The following is an 11078-nucleotide window of genomic DNA, read 5'->3' on the forward strand; positions in this document are numbered from 1 at the left end:
TGAACCAATGATTTTTATATGCAGATCCTGTGAGGTTGAGTACACCCCTCTAACAAGCATAACACCATGTTGAACAACTAATTTCAACTCTAATATATGACAATATTTATTTGTTAACATACGTAGGTTTGTAGGGGGTTCAACACGCTTTGGTGTTGTTGTGAGGATGAGTTGCTTAGCCTAATGGTTGTGTGCTTTCAATCCCCACCTCCCTTGATGTCTTCTCTATGCATGTGGTCAAGAAACCTAACCAAATAATTGTGGGTCTATGTAATGCCAACCATCATTGGTGTGGTCAATAGGGTGCTTCAAAAGTAATTGGCGAAGAAATGGGTACAAATTTTATATGACAATTTTCTTGTTGTTAGCCAATGTTTTGACTAGGAAAAGTTGCTTGTTCAAGACCTATTGGACTAGGGCTTTGTTGGTTAGCATATTCCACTTTTGTTATTATAAGAATGTGGTTCCCATGTTAGCATATCATCTTTCAACTTGATGTAGTTGTATGGATGCTTTGTCTCATAATATATATTTTGCACTACTCAAGTGTACAATATATGTGTGCTTTTTACAATAGATTTTTACATCATCTTTTGTATTTGTCAAATTGTCAATTATGTAATGCATGTGTTTTGTAATGATGTGTTTGTATATTTTGCAAATGCGTCCATATACGCTTTTTGGTGGCCATGGCCAAGTTACAAAACCATAATTATCTTTGTTCATGCTTTCATATGACAATTATTGTATCATGTAATTCGCAAATATATCAATCTATAGTAGCTGTGACCATGCCATGTATTGTTGCCAAATGTCTAAGGTAGCTTGGACGTCCAAGGGTGTTTCAAAAGACATGGTTTCCAAGGCCATATCAACATGCCGATAGCAAGTTTTGGTCCATGTTGTTGGAAGTGTCACTGTGGTTTGGATTTTTAGGCCCTTGGCACGAATTGGGCACCATCCACAAGTCCTTGTCATCAATAACTAAAAACAACCATAATGCTACAAACATGGTAATTGTTGAAATTGTAGTAACTTGGCAAAGAGCCTTGGCAAAGAGCCATAGGGTTACAAGCATAGTAACCCTAACGAAGGTAAGTTTAGAGTCATTTAGATGCAAACACAATAACCCTTACAGATTAGTAACCTCACTTTAGTGGCATAAAGTTACAAGTTTGTTAGCCCTTCACACTTTGAGGCAAGAATCCGACTCCATAGATAGACATTGTGTGTGCATGTTGGAGTTGAGAATGCATGCGACCACCACCACCACCACCCCCAAAACCAACAACTAATAACCCAACCCTAATAACAAGACATACATGAAGTCACCCAAAAATCTGAACTATGTGAAGAACTGCATGCATGAAAAGCACCATTAAAGCCCAAACCAAAGGATTAAACATTGAGGAAGACTAACAAAACAAGTGTATTAAAGTATATGAATAAATGTATCCATTTCACATCTCCTACATTGGTGGTAATTGCAAATTCGATATCTCTAAGGTTGCAAGAAGCAAGGGTAAAGTTTTATAACATGGTTTTAATAAGGGGCAACTAGAAGTTTGTGATAAAGCTAGATAAGAATGAAATCGTAAAGGGAACAATAACTTGGACCATCCTGTCCAACTCAGTAAAAGTAGGGTTTCCTTTTCTATATTGCATACATTCTAGAAACAAAGTGAGGGAATGAAGAGTTTCAGACACGAACATGTGCAAACTTGGCGCATTAACCAAGACCCCCCTTGAAATATAGATCTTGACATACCCTCTACAAGTGTGCATACATGCTATTTGCATACCAATTTGAAGCTTGTGATGAAGCTAGATGAGAGTGAAATTGCAAAAAGGAGAGAGAGAGAGAGAGAGAGAGAGATTGTATTATCATCATTTGAGGTCCTTCAAAGCTGCTATAGGACAGAGAGACACAAATCAAAGCTTTTAGTTACAATCCACTTTAGAGAGCCCTTGGCACAAAAAGAAGGTCACACCAAGGCACCATCATCACTAAAAAGAAATCAAATTCTAAAGCGATCAAAGTTATTGATACATCAAGACACCCAAATGTAACTTAGTACTTAGGCATTCTGAACTCTTGTATGATGACTTTGCTAGCATACTATTTGAGGTGTCTAGGACAAATAGACACAAATCAAAGTTCTTAGTTACAATCCACTTTGGGGTGCTATTGCACAAAAACAAACCCACACAAAGGCAACATTAGCACCAAAAGAGAATTGACTACTAACAAAGATATGAAAGTTGTTGATAGATTATTACCCAAAAGTAACTTACTCTTGATAAAGTGCCCATTTGTCCTCCTTTCTAGCTGCCTTTATCTTGGCAATTTCACCTAGTCATGCTTTGAGTTGTGTTGGTGTAAGTTCATCTATGATCCACAGTTTGGTTCCTTGAAACATTTTCATTGATTTAATACTTTAATAGCTTTGTTCTCCATGTTTCCAAACTCTAAAGTTGCTCGATTCTTTCCTTGCTTGATGATTTGCCATGGCACCATCTAGTTGAACTGTTTTTCTTCTAGTATTGGCCTTAGTTTGGTCTCTAGCCTATATGTCTTTGAATATCTATTGAGCTCTTCATCAAATAGTTCCTCGGTAGAAGCCTCTCCTCATTTGAAATCTTTGAGTGCTCAATGCTCATTTCATGTCTCTTGCCTCCACTATGCACTCTTTGGTGTTTCTATTTGTTTTCTCTCCACTCACTCATGTTTTTGCCCTCCATCTTCCTACTCAATGGAGGTGTCTTCTTGGTGCAAAATCCCTAGTGCTTCCATTGAGTACATAGTCACTTTCAATATGCTCGATGAGTATGACAGGTGGGTTCCCTTGACCATAACAAAGGGAAGTTGGATAATCATACAGTAAAGAAAGTGGAAGAGATCTTCAATAGCCAACCCTTTTTTATCATGTTGGAAGGGCAAGGTAACATATTTTAGGGTTGGTGGCTCCAAGAAGACAATCAAACAAGTGCATGTGCAATATGTTTTCATGCATAAGGAGCTGCACCTTGAGCCCATTGCCTATAATCTCCGTCTCTATAGACCCACTTCTTGGTGCATTTTGGATGCATCTACTTTCTCATATGATGAATGAAGGTTCGTGTTTCATATTCACCTTATAATTGACAAGACCATTTGATGTTAATAGACTTGTATCCATCAAGCATCCAGGAGTGGCAGCCACCAGTAGAATGTGTGGTAGATGTTTTGGTTGTCATCCATGGCTCTGTTTGGCAAAGAGCTTTACAACTGGAGGACCAAAGCGGCATTGGCTAATGGTGGCATATTCTTTCACGACCATTTTTACATACCACCTCCCTTTAGTGGACAATGGGGAGCCTTGTCTAGCCTTCCCCTTCTAGCTTTCAAGAGTCGAGAGTGGCCATTACCATATTCTAGAATAGGCGAGAGTTACAGGTGCAAAAATTTTCACAATGTGGAGAAATGCCTAAAGCCCAACATTTCAAGTAGTCAAAGTAAAATATCCACTGTTATGCCTATAGTTGTTTTTGTGGACTTCTTCTCCAACATTGAAGTACGGACCTCAAGAACCATGTTTCTGGTGAAGCAGCTAGATGCAGACAATATCCTAGAGTGTGCAGATGCAAGCTGGGATGCAAAGGTACAAGATGGACTCACTTGTAAGGTGCAACTAGATTCTACTTTCTACAAGTATATAATTGCCACTCAAAACTTCATCATGACATTTTTGTAAAGAAGATGGCACCATGTTTGTGGAAAATTGGTGCCACTAGACCAAGACATGAGGGAGTTTTAAAAAAATTCATTACAGGATATTGATGTTTGGCTAGATGGTGAACTTTTGATCATTATGAAGGCAGGGTCAATGTGCACATTATGGCAATTGAGGAGGACAGGACTTGCACAATGAAGACATCCAACTTCCTACTTTGTTTAGCTTTTGTGTTGATGACAAAAAGGTGCATTAATATTTGCATTATTTATCTCGCTTTATATTCCCATGCTCAAAGGAGTTGTTTGCATCACATTATCCCTAACTCTCGATGTCTGCTAGGTCCCAATAAGAAAAAAAACGTGTTTCATGTGTAACGAGATAACAAAAAATGTTGTGCGTCTACGTTGCCATTTAGGTAAGCTTGGTAGAGCTACCTTTCGAGGACCGCATAGTTAAAGTACATCAGGCACTTACTTGTAATATTCAAGGAGATACAACTAAAATCAAGGCTCGGATTGTGAAAGAAAGATACATGTTATCATCACCTAAGAAGTCCATCTACACTTAGCAATCACAAAATGAAGCTAGCCTCACTTTTATAAAGAGATACATACGCTACAACAATAGTGACAGAGATAGAGAGAGGCAGAGAGTGAGATCACAGAAATAAAACAGAAGTTGTATAGACATAAAGTAGAATAGGTTGAAGTTTAAGTATCACAATTAGCATTTGGATAGCACATTCCCTAGCTCTCAACACTTATTTTGTATTCTAGAATCATTCCATACTTCTATTTGTTTAGGACTATCTTTATTGGTGCTTTTCTCTGTCCTTGGATACCAAAATTAGTAGTTTTTTGGTAATTCCTTACTACTATTATTGTCAGTCTCATTGTACCATTATTGGTAGTCTTGGTACTTTCGAGTACCAAATTTGATAGTCCCATAGTAACTTTATGTGGCATCTAGGTACTTTCTGTACATGATAAATAGGTTTATAAATGTAGGTTCCTTATGCCCTCCTTATGCCTCATTTGAGTAATCTCTCATATTAGTGTGTATTGGTCCACTTTGGGCTGTGAACAAATCACATGAGAGCTAACTGTCATTGAGAATGGCACAGATTTTGGGCAACCTACACTTAGAGTGTCACGACCAAGTGATATGAAGGCCATCTCCCTAGGGAGGTGCGTCTCTCACTTTGTGGTGACCCATATGGTGTTTAGTGCACACGAGGGTCGACACCAAGTAAATTGGGGGCTGTTTGGCTTAGGGACAGGCCTCCTTCACTTGGTGGTAACCCTCATGGGGTTCATTGCATACAATACCTACTTCAATTAGCCCAACTATAATCCAAACGAATGATCATTTTCACAATTGTAGACACAAACATTTTCCACAAAAGAAAGGTAAACATTTCACAGGGCTTTTGTACTTAAGAAAGACCATATCATCAAATAAATGTAAATAATAAGTTTAGCAATATGTATGAGAACCTTTTTTTTTCATTTCCATTTCCATTTATGAAGTGGCGAACAATCATAAAAAAGGGCCGAATTTTTGAGAGCCGGCTTGGTTGTTCAGGGTAGTGAGATTGTCCTCAGGGTTATCATTGGGATAGGGGGCAAGGTTTTGGCTGGGGTTGGGAGGTTTGACGTGCCTCCTCCATATTATGCCAAAGAGCTTCCAATCTCTACGGTCCCCTCTCCACCACTTGTCACCTACTCTCTACAGTTTCTCTCGATTTTGCCCATTGAGGAATGTCTTCCACGGTGGCCTCATGACCTCATATGGCATCTTTCACCTCTTGCACAACCCCTATCAGCTCTTGTTCTTGCTTGTGCCCCCTCTGCATTCTCTCTCTCTCTCTCTCTCTCTCTCTCTCTCTCTCTCATCTCTCCACAACACCTCCTCCATGCAGTGCCTCGGCAATTGTGGATGTAAAAACTTGAATGGAGATGACTTTGAATTTCTTGACTTCAAACTCTGAGTAGCTCCCTATATATATAGAACCTTCAGAAGGAGAAACACATTGAGGCACGTCCTTCGTTCACAAGTGATGTCTTGAGGTCCTTCTTGTGGGACCCACACAATCTTTGTAGTCAAGTTACATAAATGGGTTGTTACAAAAAGAACACCTTCCATGCAAGCCACAAGTTTGCGCCCATCCCTAGAGACACAGGTGAAGAGGCTCTTTTATGGTAGCCCCCCATCCTTGGGGGGCTTGACATGGAGAGACCCATCCTTGAGGGGATCCTCTTGGTGGAGGGGCTTGTCCTAGAGGGCATCAAGAGACTCAGGGTGGTGGGGATGGGGCTCATGGGCCGGGAGGGACTTAGCGTGATGGGGCTTTATCTAAGGGGCTTAGCTTGGAGGGCCATGGCCTTAGCTTAGAGGGGCTCATCCTTGAGGGGTGGGACTGGTAGGGGCTTGGGGTGGTGGGGCCCGTCTAAGAGGGCCTAGAGGGGCTTGTCCTGAGGGAGCTTAGGATGATGGGAATCAAGGTGTATACTCTTGATGTATACTCTTGAAAACAATAACATGGGATGACGGCCACCACTGAGTGATATAGTCTTTCCCTTGTAATGGATAGCCATGCACCACTCGGTGGTGTCCCTTGAAGACAATAACAGGGGACGAGGGTCATCACCGAGTGATGGAGGCTTTCCTTGGAAGTGGGTAGCCATGCACTACTTAGTGGTGACCCTTTTGGAGACAATTACATAGGACAAGGGCCACCACCAAGCCATAGAGGCTTCCCCTCATGGAGGGTGGCCACACACAACTTGGTGGCAATCCCAAAGGCACAAAATGCTGGCCACCACCAAGCAAGGGAGGCTTCTACTGGCAATGAGTTGTGAGGATTTTGTTGGCAACAACGGTTAGCCATGCACCACTTGGTGGGGACCATTGATGTTAATAACAAGCGATGAGGGCCACCATCGAGCGAGGGAGGTAGCTCGTGCCAAATGGATTGCCATAGATCACTTGGTGGTGACCCTAAAAGACCATGCACCAAAGTGAAACCCTAGTGTGAGGAAAATTGCAATGGGGAAAAAAATCTCAAATATACAACGCTTAAGGATATTTTTTGGAAACAAAACATAGCCTTATTGCTGAATAGGTCATGACGGAATTGGCAATGTGGCATAAAATTCTTGGTGCGAATGGGTCAGAGATATGCTTCTTTTGGGGGCGAGATCAATATATGAGGGCTCAATATATGGCAAGTAGGGATAGATTCTTGGTGCGGACGGGTCAGAGATATGCTTCTTTTCTAGGGGCGGGATCAATACAAGGGCTCAATAGATGGTTGATTGGGTGAGAGGTAGAGTAGAGGACTTGGTAAATGCGAGAGTAAGAAATCTACAAAATGTGTGCATAGTCTAGTTTGGAAGAGCTATTGTAGTAACTGGTTTACGGTGTGAGGATTGAGTATTTTGCATTAACATGTTAAGGGTGTGGGCATTGAGTGTTGAGTGTGCTTTTGCATTAACATGCAAACTTTTTTAGCTTTGTTTTGGATGGGTCCCCAATCGGGACATAATGCAAGGTGTCTTCAAGACACGCTTATTTTTAGGGGTTCAACAAAAAGTAACAATAAAGTATTGCAGGTTAAGAATAGCCATGTATATTTGGGCCATTGTTCCCCACTCTTTGTCGATTGATTTGTGATGTTGATCCTCATGGGAGATAGTCTTGTGGCCACCGCCGCCACTAGGGAAAAGGGAGATAGAAATTAGGATCCTAAAAAGGAGTGCCCCTATCCTTATGGGTATGGGTCTATTGTTGAAAGAGGGACAGTGACCATATATGTGCAAACAATTTATAGTTTAGGGTGTGCCTTACACTCATGCTTTGTAGGCATCCTTTGATCATATGTGCTCTCTTGCACCTGGTGCTTCCACTCTCGTCTTGCTCCTATGTCAGGTGTGATTGATCACCCTTGCTCCCTCAATGTGGTATATCAAGGAACCAAACCATACAACGATGGACGCCAGCTCTTCGCACAAGGTGCTATTTGACAAAGAAGTAGGTGTGGGCCACTTCTAACTTTGTGCTATTTCTAATTCTATGAGTGCCAAGCGAGAGACACCTCCATGAAGTAGTGAATCATCTTATCATTCTCTACTGGCTACAAAGCCCCTGTAGGCCTTGAATGCACGTGTGCATTTGAATGGAATATGGGTCACCACCAAGCAAGTGAGGCCTTTGCCTAGGCTTAAGGACCTCCACATTGCTTGATGTTGATCCTCATGTGTACTTGAATGTAGTGTGGGTCACCACAAAGCAAGGAAGACTTTTCCCTAGGCTAAAGAGTTCCCATATTGTTTGTTTTTGATGTTATATCCACTTGAAAACAATATAGGACACCACCAAATGAGGGAGACCCCTCATTGGTGGGTTGGAGGGCCCTAGCATCACTTTTGATGGTGACCCTCATGTGTACTTGAATGTAGTATGGGTTACCACCAAGCAAGGGAGGCTTCTTCCTAGGCTTGAGAGCTCCCACATTGCTTGGTTTTGACCTTTGTGTCCACTTGGATGCAGTATAGGTCACCATCGAGTGAGGGAGGCCCCTCACTAGCATGACAAGCAAAGAGCGTCTCTTGGTGTTAACCCTCATGTGCACTTGAATGTAGTATGGGTCACCACCAAGCAAGGGAGGCTTCTCCATAGGCTTGAGAGCTCCTACCTTGCTTAATCTTGACCCTCATCTATAGTGAATGCCATATTGGTCACCCCATCGAGCGAGGGAGACCCCTCACTAGGACAACAGATGAAGAGCATCCCTTGGTGTTGATCCTCGTGTGCACTTAAATGCAGTATGGGCCATTACCAAGTAAAGGAGGCTTCTCCCTAGGCTTATGAGCTCCCACATTGCTTTCTTTTGACCCTCATGTGCATTGAATGCCATATGGGTTACCATTGAGTGAGCGAGGTCCCTCATTCAGGCGATAGAACCCTTGTGTATACTAAACACAGTAGGAGACACCACCAATAGCTCCTAGATTGCTTGGTTTTGACCATCCTTGTGTATACTAAACACCATAGGGGTCACCATCGAGCAAGAGAGGCCCCTCACTGGGATGACATGTAAAGAGCATCACTTAGTGTTGACTCTCCATGGCACTTGAACATAGTATGGGTCACCACCAAGAAAAGGAGGCTTCTCCCTAGGCTTGAGAGCTCCCACATCTCTTGTTTTTGACCCTTGTTTGTACTAAATGCTATATGGGTTACCACATAGCAAGGGAGATGACTCATTGGGGCGGCAGGTAAAGTTCATTGCTTAGTGTTGACCCTCACGTGCACTTGAATGCAATATGGGTCACCAACAAGTAAAGGAGGTTTCTCCCTAGGCTTAAGAACTCCAATATTTCTTGATTTGACCCTTGTGTTTCACTGAATGCCATATGGGTTGCCATTGAGCGAGGGAGGCCCCTCACTAGGATGGCGGGTAAATAGTGTCGCTTGGTGTTGACCCTCCTTGGCACTTGAATGTAGTATGGGTCACCACCAAGCAAAGGAGGTTTCTCCCTAGGCTTGAGAGCTCCCACATTGCTTGGTTTTGACCCTCATTTGCACTGAATGCTATATGGGTATTGAGAGAGTGAGGAAGGTCCCTCACTAGGGCAATAGGCAAAGAGCATCACTTGCTATTGATCCTCATGTACACTTGAATACAATATGGGTCACCATCAAGAAAAAAAGTCTTCTCCCTAGGGTTAAGAGCTCCCACATCACTTGATTTTGACCATCCTATGTACCAAATTCCATATGGGTCACCACCGAGTGAGGGAGGCCCCTCATTAGGGCGGCGACCAAAGAACATTGCTTGGTGTTGACCTTCATGTGCACTTGAATAATGGACTATGATTCACCACGAAGCAAAGGAGGCTTGTTTTAAAGTGATTTATTTGTCTTGGAGAATTAATCAATTTTTAACTTTTATTTTTTGTTGGACATGGGAAATAGGAAGATTGAGCTAGTTCTTAAGGATGACTTGGAGGAGACCCTAAATGAAAAGCTATTAATGCTCCTCTATAATGCTAGCACTCACTCCCGTGCTCTCGAGTTGAATGTTTAAGTCACTGCTTCTTATTGAGAAAGTATTGGGTCCCTTTGGGAATGTACTAGATGAGAAAATGAAGGAATATCGAAGAATCACGTCATCTAGCATGGTGACCATTGATGCAAAGGAATATGTTCACTTGAATAACTTTGCAACCAACAAATTTGCCAAAAGAAAACTAGCCAGGGTATTGGATAATTGGATAAATTACTCGCTAGTGTACATAGGGGCATAGAGGAATGCCCAAGGCACTCAAAGATGTGGCATCTATTATATTCTTTCTTTGCATTCCTTTGCTACTTACATCTCCTACCGTATAGGAATGACTTGCAAGGGACTTCACAAGCACTTCATGCTGGTGATAGGAGACAACCTGCTTTTACTAATAAAGAGGTTGAAGAGGCAATTGTAGCCTTTGATGCAGAGGAGGAGAGAGTGGAGGTTGCTCAAATTTCTATTTTCTTCTCCATCCCATCTTAATGAGTTGTGTGTTTGTGACAGAGTGTGTGGTTGAGAGAGGGAGGGCGAGAGGAGGGACACATGGCAATAAGTTCTCTAGTTCTCTTCTTCTCCTCAAGCTTGCTTATAATGACTCTTTGCTTTGCATGGGTGACAATGGAAGCAAGTACGCAAGTGAGGAGCAACACATGAATGGTACTGGTCTAAAATCCACCAATACCAAATACCCCTTTCATAATAAGTAATGTAAGGGTTTACATATTTTTCTCCATTGAGTGGCTCTTCCATAAAGTGCACAAGGATGTCACTATAAGTGGACGAGTGATGATGGGTTTGGATAGCCTAATTATTTCAGTCGGATTGATTTCAACCCTAGGGGCTGGTGGCCTTTGTTTGTTAGATACTAGCAATACTAGTAGAGCTCCTCTACCTTATTTGAGTTGCAAGTAAATGGGATAGAATGGTTGAAGATAGGTTATCGATATGACAATCTCCTAGGCAATTAACAATAAATGGACTTAGTTGGCAATGAATGGATTCATGTCAATACCTACCATAGTTTGTACAAGTGTGGGGTCTCAAGTTTGGTCATTCTCATGGAAGATGATTATTGCGATAGTGGATGAATTGTACATGTGGCCTTGTGGATTTTCTTATTACCTCTTGAAGCTTCACAAGTTTGAGTTTCAAGTCTACCATTTCTTGTGTGAGGTCAATGCCCTTTCCTTTGTTTAGAGTGTCTAAGATGGATTGCTTCTTGCCATGAATAGTGATGATACTTTTTGGTGGTATAGTTGAACAACTTTAGAGTTCCTTTCCTTCAATGG

Source organism: Lygodium microphyllum, chromosome 10 (assembly GCF_053477565.2).
Source record: "Lygodium microphyllum isolate KBCC chromosome 10, Lygodium_microphyllum_v1.1.10, whole genome shotgun sequence".
In the NCBI taxonomy this organism is placed as follows: Eukaryota; Viridiplantae; Streptophyta; class Polypodiopsida; order Schizaeales; family Lygodiaceae; genus Lygodium; species Lygodium microphyllum.